Genomic DNA, 11,099 nt, shown 5'->3' on the forward strand with positions numbered 1-11,099 from the left:
ATAAATAATCGCGACGTAACGGTTTCCATAGACCGATTAAACCCCGCGTTTATAGTACCGGACGACTTAGAGGAAAAAACCGCCGAATCTCGTAACGTACTGATTTCGGTAGGAAAAACGAACGCCCTCGACGAAAGTGATGCAAACAACAACAACCGAACCGCGGAAGAAAACACCAGGAATAGGTACGTTACGCGGTCTGGGTGAAGAGTCCGTTTTACCGATTGGTTGCAGGTAGGTTTCGGGTAAGAGTCGTAAATTGTCGGACACGTTCAGCTTTTAAAATAGCGACGACCAAGGAAATAGCGTAAATAATTTTTTCACGAATACAACCTAATAATGTTATCACTGGTAGGAGGGTGCTGTAGCGGCACATGAGTCATAGGACGAGGCGGATCGAGAGCGACTCATGTTGTTGTTGTGCCTCGGAATACGAACACTGCCTTGACGCACGAAACATACCGATAAGTAAACTCCCGATAAAACAAAGTCACCGTTATAGGCAACTATCGATCTAAGATGAATTCAAATTTTCCGACTCCCCCCGACCAGTATAAATAAACGGACGCGATCGCGATCGGGTTAGTATATACCGAATATCTACGAATTAACGATCAACGTTTACGAGTTACTATCCGAGTCATTATCCGAGTTATAGTTATCGAGTTTTCCGCGAGCGATCATACTTTAACTTTGTGAATACATTTGTACGAGCGTCTCTTGACGGTATTTATATTTGTTCTTATTTATTTTATTTATTCTAAATATATTTGGCGGGCTGCAGCAGCAATTTCTCGTATTCTAAATTATTGATCTTCACACGATCCACTACATGATCGATAATTGAACTCTTTACGATTGCGTCTGTTATTTGGTATATAAATTGGTATAGTATAAACTGGTCGGGGGAGAATCGGAAAATTCAAATTCTAGCTCTCAAAATTCAAATTCAAACTCTAGCTTATGTACCGCTACATGTACTTTCAAGGACCAGAACTGGCACAATTTCGCTTGTGACACGAAACGAAGATTATTGTGTCCCTTCCTTTAACGCATTTTGCCATTAAAAGACACTAATTTCTGTGACTTGCTTTATTTCTGTTATAAAACTTTATATTTACAACTTTGTAGTTTTTATGCAAACGTAAAAGGTAAGTAAATATTAATAAATATTATAATAATATAATATACTATATAATAATATTAATAAATACTTCGCTATTTACTTATTTTATTTCCATTAAAGTATATTGTATTTCACATTACAGTACTTTCATTTTTATTTAGTGTAATAATAAACATATACGTTAATATTCATTGACATTAGTGTATTTGTAAACTTCACTGTAAATTTAATAAAATTGATAAGAACGGAATTGTTAAAAGGGTATATATGTCGGAGATGAAAGGACGCCGGAGCCGTCTCTCTGGAACTTCGGGAAAATCCGTAAAATTGCAATTAAAGTTTACAGTCGTAATTAAACAATTTGCCGTCATCCTGCCCAATTGTACTTGTTTGCGATTTGTGATAGTAAACTTGGGCTCAAGGCGACCATCAGCCGCCGAACGTAGCCGCGGTCAACGGGACGGGCGTTCCGTCCAAAAAGGCGCGGAGTTACAGTATGACCCTCATTAAAAAAAACACCCATAGAGGTACTTGACAGTAAAACATTCCAACGGTCCCTTCGGACAATGAATACCAGATGTGGAGGCACGTACACAGCACAAGCCCAGTCAGCCCGGAGACCCGCTATAAAACCTGGGTTTTCGGCAATTAAGATTTTTGTAAACGGACAGGCAGCTTTTGTCCCAAATCGACCAATCGACCAATCGATCGGAGGAGCTGGCGTACCTAGATACATTACCAGAGGTTGTCTCGGTGGTGACGTTGGGACGAACATTCATTCCTTCGGGAGATCTCATCGACGAAGGGACCAACACCGCTTGATCCGCGAGTAATACACGTTCGAGTCAGTGTCAGTCTATCTCACCTCCCGTTGACCGCGGATTCGTTACCGGACCTAAGGCCCGCGGCGTTCGCACTACGAGTTATACACCGCTGCTGTTGATTGCCGCGTCAGGAGTGTTCATTCGCGTGCGAGAAAACCGCATCCGCGCGCGCCACCGCGACGATGGCCAACTCCAAGGGAGGTCCATCAAACGCCCACAACCCTGTTCTTGACTCTTCTCCGACATATATGTATAATTAAACTAGATTCTATCCTCAACGTTACTTCATTATTTTATTATTGTTTCATATAAATATTTTTTTTTGAAAAATAATTTACATATGCTTCTAACTTAATAGAAGTAAACACAATGTATTTGTATTAATTGTTATATATGTCATAATTTCAACTATTATTTTTATTATTTAAGTATTATTAACAATTAAAAGTATAGTTTAATGTATATATTAAATACTTATAAAGAATTTATTTGTAGATTTTAAATATGGGTAATAGATCAAAGAATGAGATTAAAGCAATGATTACCAAAGATATATCGAATACACATTATTATTGTTTGGATGTTAAAAAATTTATTAACGACCAGTTTGAAGATACTGTGGATTATTTACATAGTTTAATTGTTGAAATACCACAAACAGCCTCTGGCCCTTCAACGGCAAAGACGCCGAAAGTTTTGAAGAAAAAAGATTATCACCGTATAGAGAAAATGATATTATCAATAACGATAATACAGTATCAGGTTCTACTGCAATACATGATAAAACAAAAAATAAAGATATAAAAACTGGGTATGTGGTAGAAACAATTGGCCGAACGAAAAGAGAGGCTTCAAGAAAAGCTGCAATTAATATTAAAAAGCAGCAGTCAATGTCACTTGTTGCAAAATCACGAAGGTCCTTAATTCTTGACGATGACAGCAATGTAAATGTTTGTATCATATTATGGTGAAATTTAATACTTTTAATCTTACCCCAAATGTTATGTTACTAATCAATACTAACTTTTATATATAGTACCTAATAATGCTTGATATCGGTTAAGTAATATGTTGAAATCTAATTGCTTGATGTATGTACATTGTGTATATAATTACTATTATAACGTTGTTAAATATATTCTAAATTTTTAGAGGAAACGTAGAAGCCGATCTAAAAAAAAGGAAAGTGCTAGAAGTAGTTCAGATGAAAAAAACACAAAAGGCCCTACAAAACATACTAAAACAGAAAAGAATGTTTTAAGCGAAACAATTTCAAGGAGGTCGCGGGTACTTCACAGATACATTCACAGGATCATCTTTTTATAAAAGAAAATGCAATACAGCCAGAAAAGATTGAACCATTAAAGTCTTCAATGACAACAAGAAATAGTAATATAAAGAGAACTTTTTCACGGAGTGAAAACACGAAGGGTAAATATTCTAATATTATTGATGATACAGTAATTGCACCAACAGGAAATGATATTGAAGAACTTTCAATGTGCGAGGATGCACTTGAGATATTAACTCCTCTTATGAATTCCACGATGGACATCAATTCTACTTATACGCAAAAGATGATGAACGCTACCGTAATTTTAGAACCTTTATCACCAATAAAATTAAACGAAACTGTAGTAATTAATAAAAACTTGGCTAGTAGTACAGGAAGAAATGTTGAACCTAAATTTACACCACGGTCGTCAATAACTTTGCAGGAGAAGATGCAGCAGCTAAAAGAAGCGATGACAAACAAAGAGTTTGATTAATTACTCACAGAAGATGAGTCATCCCCTGAAATGAAAAAGTCTAAAGCAAATATTAAGAAACAAGAAATTAAAAAACGACAAAAGCGGCAGAACAGCTCTATGACATCGAGCGAAGATGCAATACTTAATACTCCAACAAAACCATCTTCGAAGGAAAAGAATACAATTACAGGATTCCAGGAAATAAGAAACACGTATAAATCGAATGCTCTATTCGATCCATATATCAAGGTATCTGTAAAAGAAGGAATTGAGACATTTCAATAGGTAGGCGTGAACACCCCAAAACTTGTTGTTGATATTGATGCACCAACTAGAATAACTCGAACAAAAACACGAGAACGAAACACTAGAGCTGCTGCACAAACAGAAGCTTCGGAAAATGCAAACATTGCAGAGAAAGCGATTGCTCATAAATTAGCACAAAAGTCGGTTGCAAAAGCCAAAAAAATTCTATTAGCAAAAGAGAATAAGGATGTCGATGAAAGAAGAAAACAGGAAAAGCAACAGCGTTTACAACGTTTACAAAAACAAGATGAAGCGCAGCGAACATTAGCTGAACAAAGGCGTGGCGAACAGAAAGCTGAAAGACGAAAAGAAACCGAATTAAGAGATCAATGACAAGCTGCAGATGAAGTAATGAAAACTAAGCATCAGATGATTACATCACAGGTAACATTATAAACAATATCAAAGTATTCTTCTGTTATTAAAGCATAAGCTATTATTCATTCAATATTTTAGCCACAATATGGCTCCAAACAGTAAGGTCCAACCACTTACGTTTTGGATGGTGAACCTGACGACGATGAATCAGGTGATGAATCTAGACCAAAGCATACAATTCCACATTGAGCACAATGTAAGTATTGTTTTACTAAATGAGTTAATAAACATTAGAATGCATAGAGTACTCGAATTTTTATCAATTTTAGCGCACATATGTGAAAATTAACTTGCAATGCAATGATACATTCCAGAGAAAGCAGTGTATACATTCTTTGATAGTAGAAAGTGCACACCAGATTTAACTGAAATGTTTCAAAACATAGATATATAAATTTAATGTAGCGACAAATGAGTTAGAGGACAATTCAAATCATGTTGTTGTTTTGCCTTGGAGTATCAATATCTTTAGGATACACATAATGTAATAATAAACTCCGGGTAAAACAACGTCGCCGCTACATGCAACTGTCAAACAAAGACGAATTGAAATTTTCCGGTACTCCCCCGACCAATATGAATAAACGTACGCGATCGCTAGGCGATCAGTTTTTATCAGTCAGTCTCGAGCAATCTTATTAGCGATTTATACACTGTCTTTAGTGAATCCGTTAGTACGAACGTCTTAGCGAACATTATCTGTATTTATTTATTTATTATTTTAAAATCTACTTGACAGTTTTCAACTTCGAGTTATCTCGTCATTTAAACAGCAACTCAATCAACATCCTCTACAGATTCTTTTTTTTGTTGCCCCTCGATATCCCCACTACGCACGCATTCGTTAGACGTCCGCGACCGTTGCCGTGTACGATTTCTTCCGAATATTCGGCGGAAGGACGGTAGGAATATCGACGGCACATTAAGCATGTCAGCCTTACGCTTTGTGTCACAAAGACGTCGGAAAGTTCCGTCATCGAGTGTCGTGTCACGACCGGCACACTTCAAACCCGATGGACTGATGATGGAGATAAAGATGTGGCGGCACTCAGCGACAATGTATATCGCCGAAGTGCCTAATGAGCCATCGATATCCCAACGGTCTTTTCGCCGAATGTTCTAGAAGAAGGCGTGCGTGACAACGGTCGCCGACGCCTAACAAACGCGCGGATAATGGGGATATTAAAGGGTGACAAAAGAAAACTATCCGAACCCTTCGGAACTCGAGTTGTAAGAGTCAGTCTTTAAAAGTCACGCTTAGAGCTCGGAAGCAAATTGTAAAACCAAGTGTTAGAAAAAAATAAAGTTTCTTTTTTTATTTTTCATCTTAAATTTGTTTCTTTATTTTTTTGTGTGTTATTTTACGTGACAGCTGCCACATACAAAAAAATAACAAATTGTTTTGGAAAGTTTTATGAATATTTAAGAATGAACTCAAGTACATTTAATTACATTCTGAAACTAACGGCTTTAAAAATGCAAAATCTAACATATTTTTTTGTATTTTTAGATATTTACGGGTTGTGCGCCTTTCAGTTAGCCTGGGAATACTTTAATGACTTCTAACAAGAGCCAAGCTGCTTTTTTCCTGATTTGATAATATAAATTATCATCATATCTGTACTAAGTTTTTTTTTAAAACCTTTGACATATTGCTAGAATTATTGTCCAACGTTGTACATCAACCGGACAAGTTTTTTACTTCTTTCATAATAACATTAATTAGTACAAAAATGTTCATTATTGCGGAAATAAGTGCAGCTCGTTCTGGAATCAACCCGAATTTAAAAAAATCAGGAACATCTAAGGAATGTTGCCAGACTGCAAGTTCCATAATCGGAAATTAGCCAGACTGCTCTTTTCTGAGTTTTACGATAGTATTGATTAGTATCATTTCGAATTTCATCCCTGCGAAAAGCGATGCAATGCACTTATGTTTTTGACCCATCGATTCCATCAGAAATGAATAGCGAGACTATTGATTTATTAACTAGTAACATTAACTATGTCTAGATAACTATAATGGTGCTTGGAAAATAAGTGTTAAAAGATATTCACTGTCTCTTGCACTAGGATGAAACTATGTTTCCTTAATCCACGTACAGTGTAGAACAGTACACAAATCACCTAACTACCAAACTGACAAAACAAGATTATGTGAGGTTAGTTAAAGCCACTAGTTAATTGAATCGCCCCTCTGTGTGACATTGCATTTGTTTTACTTGATATGTTCTCTCAGTCGGTTGAATATTCAGCAATCACGTAATACTCACCGTGATCTAAACCTGCTCGCTATGTTTTTACCCGTACTAATTAAAAAAACCACTGTGGGGAATTCAATGATGAACACATCCAGCGCTCTCCCGCGCTACGGCCTCTTGAAATTTTTCGCGTCGCAGGAATTTCTCGGACTGGTCCAATGTATAAGCATTATATAATATTTGTCAACACATTACAATCGTATTCCTTTACAGTTTAAAATATCTTCGCCGACTTCTCCCACTGCTCGAAAGCCTAATTCGTGATAGTCCCGTAAACGTCACATTTAACACTAAACTTACCGACGCGGTCTTTTAGACCGCTTCCAAAACTTCTACTCAAATTTAACCATATTTAAACGTTATCAAATCGCTTCATATTTCGTGACTTTTCCTAAAACATGCATACAATATATTTTTCAGTATTTATTTCTAGTTTGCTTTTTTCTTTTCCAAGAAAAATTTGTACTTTGCCTTGTCAATTTGACCGCTCGATGGAATACTCTATTTATTCTCAAGATAAATACAATCAGTACAAAGAAAAGGCGATACCAAAGTCAGATGACAAACAAAATTAGTAATAACAAATGATAACAACTGTTACACACGTAACCTTGTCATAAACCATAATTCATCCCTCGATCAAGAGGGCCACTCAGTCCCATATAATGACCCTAAGGAACCGCCATAAAATTTAGAATTTTTGTTGTCAATTGTTACAAACATTTTAAAAGACGAAGAGTATTTTAGGGCTATTGCTCATTCCGGTAAAAACACGGAAAAAGTGGGGTTTTCCCATGTTCAACGGTCAATTCCACCCTCGAACAACCATTGATGGAAAATGGCCAGTACCAATCAATATTTTCATATAAATATCGCCGTCAGAGACTATATTTTTACTTGGTATCTTTCTTTCGACCAGAATACGTGTCGGTTTCTTAGTGAATCAGTCGACATCTAAACTTGTTATCTCTATAACTCAGACGGAAAGTATCTCGGAGTGTTTTGTGTAAAGTGGTTATAAAAGAAATAGTAAAGCATATAAAATTTGACAATAATTTTGTATTCCGTACATAGTGTTATTCTGTGATAAATATTTACCCTAAAAATGTCAAGACTGCAAAAAAAAATTATTAAAAATAACGGGCATAGCAGAAGACTGTTCAGTATGCGATGAACAAGAAACTTCAGCAACTGAAAACAGCATGGAAATACATGAAAAGCTATTTACAACCGAATCATAGTTAGACCGCAATAATGAAGACGAGAATATTATCAATGAGCTTTCACGCCCAGGGCAAAAAAGAAAGAAATTATCATTCACAGCAGAACGTAAGATTGGAGTAAAGAAACAACGTATCGAAACTGGGCTCGATGGAATAGTTTGGAAAGAACTAGATGCAAGTTCCAAACCTGGCAGAACACCAGCTCATAATATTTTTAGGGGTGTGTCAAGTCCGACAGGATATGCTAAACATATAGTGAAAGGATATAGTGAAAGGACAAGTAAAGACAGCATTTTATCTTATCATTGATCACCGTATAAGGGATCATATAATAAAATGTACGAAAGAAAAAGCATTTAGAGTATTAGGGACTAAGTGGGAGCTAGATACAACAAAACGATCGGATACGTCAATCGTAGCCACGCTCTCGTTATTAGGCATGGGCCTAAAAACTGTCCCAAAAAATGTTTTAAATATCCAACTTCGAGCTGCAAGTGGAATTTTCTTACGTATCCTTGTTAAATATGCATCGTCGGAACAATACTTAATACTTCGACATGTAAATCATTTTTCATTCTATTTCTCTATATGATTTTAAATATTACACCAAGGCATACTATCTATCTTTTTTCACGGTGTATTCAGTGTTTATCTGTGCTCCTTCGAGCATAAGAAGCAGCCACATGGTCTAGTTCATCTACGATGCAAGTGTTGGATGTTATTTTATCATTTACCATACACTATAAACCAAAATTAAGACAATCAGCACAACATGGAATATGTGCCATATTAAATGGTAGCACAAATTTGAATAAAGAAATTATTCAAATAAATTGGACAATTTTTGATGAACTTTAATATTATGATGTTAATTATAGGAGTTGATATCATGAAAGGTGAAAACCCACCGCAATATCATCCAGCTACTCCATACATTGCAAAATTCTGTATTGGTCAACTTGACTCCGAGTACGATGGTACTACAAATGTTCTTCATGTCCTTACACTACTAAAAGACATTTTCCATCATTTATCAAAGATTCATGTGAAGGTATTTGTCAACATTTGTTAAGGAAATACATATATGTCGGAGATGAAAGAACACCGGAGCCTTCGGAATTTTGGATAATCCCGCAACATTGTAACCTAGAGTTTACTATAGCTGTAATTAAACAATTCTAGTTATTCAATCCGATTGTAATTGTTCGAGAGTTGTGATAATGAGCTTGGGCTCGAGGCGACAGCCAGTCGCCGAACGTAGCCGCGGTCACGGGATGAACGCCTTGTCTAACAAAGGCATGGAGTAATTCTATAGCTCTCCTTAAAAAGGAAATAGTTGTAACACTCGACAGTAAACATTCCAACGGTCTCTGTCCCGTAGCTCGCCACACGGAGACCCTATTCTTCGACTAAGATTGTTGCCAGATGTCGATGCGTCTCCGCAGTACATGTTCAGCTAGCCCGAGGGCCCCTTATAACTCTTAAGATTTAGCTAGCTAAAGTCCTTCAAACAGACAAACAGTCATTGTTCCGACTACGAGAAAATAGGGTAGACCCATTTTTCAACGAGCGGTGTCTCCCACTAGCAACTTTCCCCCGAGGGCGGCTAGCATCTTTTTCTAACCACCGATATGGAGATTGAACAATTAGCAGCAACGTCAATTCCCCTTACTTTCTGAACGAAGGCTTTCCTCGGCGAATCCAATGATCTCGTGTCCTTAGACACACCCCATCATAGTTTTCCTCTGTGGCATCATCGGGACGGAAATTCATTCTTTCTTGCGATCTCATCGACGAAAAGAGTAACCCCTTACGACCAATGAATATTACGCGTCCGACTTAGATTTTGTGAACACGTTCATCTATCATCCCGTCGACCGCGGATTCGTTATTGAACCTAAGATCATTGTCATTAGTTTCTCGAGTATCTAATTACCACGGTTACTTGTCCAGTTCTATGATAATCGTATTTGCACTAGTCGATGTCTTCTCTATTGCATAACGACACGTTTAATCCCAATGAAGATTCGTTTCACGCCCCTAACCCTAATTCTAATGTAAACCCGACATATATAAAAGAGATAGAAAATCTAACGATAGCAAGAGATAAAGAAGTATCAGAAGTGAAAAAAGCTGAGGGCAAAATGATCGAAGAAGGAACGAAACGAATTTAAAACTACAGTTGCTTATTGAAGTTATTATAGTATTAAATTAATCGATGAAGTAAGAGTAAAATTTGACGAATATATGGTCAATGCCACTTGAGGGAGACTAATAACAGATTCAATTCGATGAGATATGCAACGCTATAAATATGGGAAAAGCAGGAATCTTTAGCCCTCAGATTATCGATCAGGTACTGTTTATCGAAAATTATAAGAAAGCATTAGGACATCACCTTTGTAACAGCATTAGAAACGAAATACTAAAATTATCAATTCATTCTAGATATATCAAGGCTAACTGTATTCACTGTCAAAAGTAAAGTTTTCTTTAAAATAACCGTACTTTTGCTAACAGATTCGACGTGGGGTATAGTACGAGTATGCCCTATACCAATAAAAAGATGCCATGCATTTCTGGCACCAGTAGTTGAACATCCAATACTTTTTACACAACAATATACATACATGAACGTTGATAATGAATACCTCGATCAAAATTATAACATAATAATATGAATCACAATGTGCAAACAAACACAAATCATACACGATAAGAAATCCATTCACCACTGTGCGTCAGAAATCATCAACTTTAGCAGAAAGATAGATATTTGTAAATTTGCTGCTTACAAAATCGAAGACGTAACGTTTATTCCACTAATAGCCGAGAACTAATATATAGCCATATCACAAAAGAAATTGAAATTTATGTACTTTGCGACGTAATAGGCAGACCCTCTATAATTCAATCTCCAAATGAACAATGTAATTTAATATTTACCGATAGCATAATGAAAATAGGACAATCTAAAGTCAACGTAACGTTTCAGTATAAAATTAAAACGATTCCTTTGGGAATGGGAGTAATTTTTTGAGAAAAAGTTCCCGACAAAATGGCGGCTTGCGAAGTTTGGTTCTCGATACGTCATGTTTTTGTACGGTTTGGTATGTCTCCAGGCGCAGTGTTCGATGTCCACTCGCAACTTTGGCAAGAGGTCGCCACTTTATGGATCTCTTGTTTATTGGTAGAGATGGAGTTTGCTCGTTGTGGGTTCCATCGTGGTT

At 36.6% G+C, this 11,099-nt stretch overlaps 1 pseudogene; it reads left to right on the top strand.

The window, feature by feature from the left end:
- The first annotated feature begins 2,454 nt into the window (after window positions 1-2,454).
- Window positions 2,455-4,779, top strand: LOC117216039 (annotated as a pseudogene).
- Window positions 4,780-11,099: the final 6,320 nt, after the last annotated feature.

The sequence above is a fragment of the Bombus bifarius genome, unplaced genomic scaffold, assembly GCF_011952205.1.
Source record: "Bombus bifarius isolate JDL3187 unplaced genomic scaffold, Bbif_JDL3187 scf7180000010067_frag, whole genome shotgun sequence".
NCBI classification, from domain to species: domain Eukaryota; kingdom Metazoa; phylum Arthropoda; class Insecta; order Hymenoptera; family Apidae; genus Bombus; species Bombus bifarius.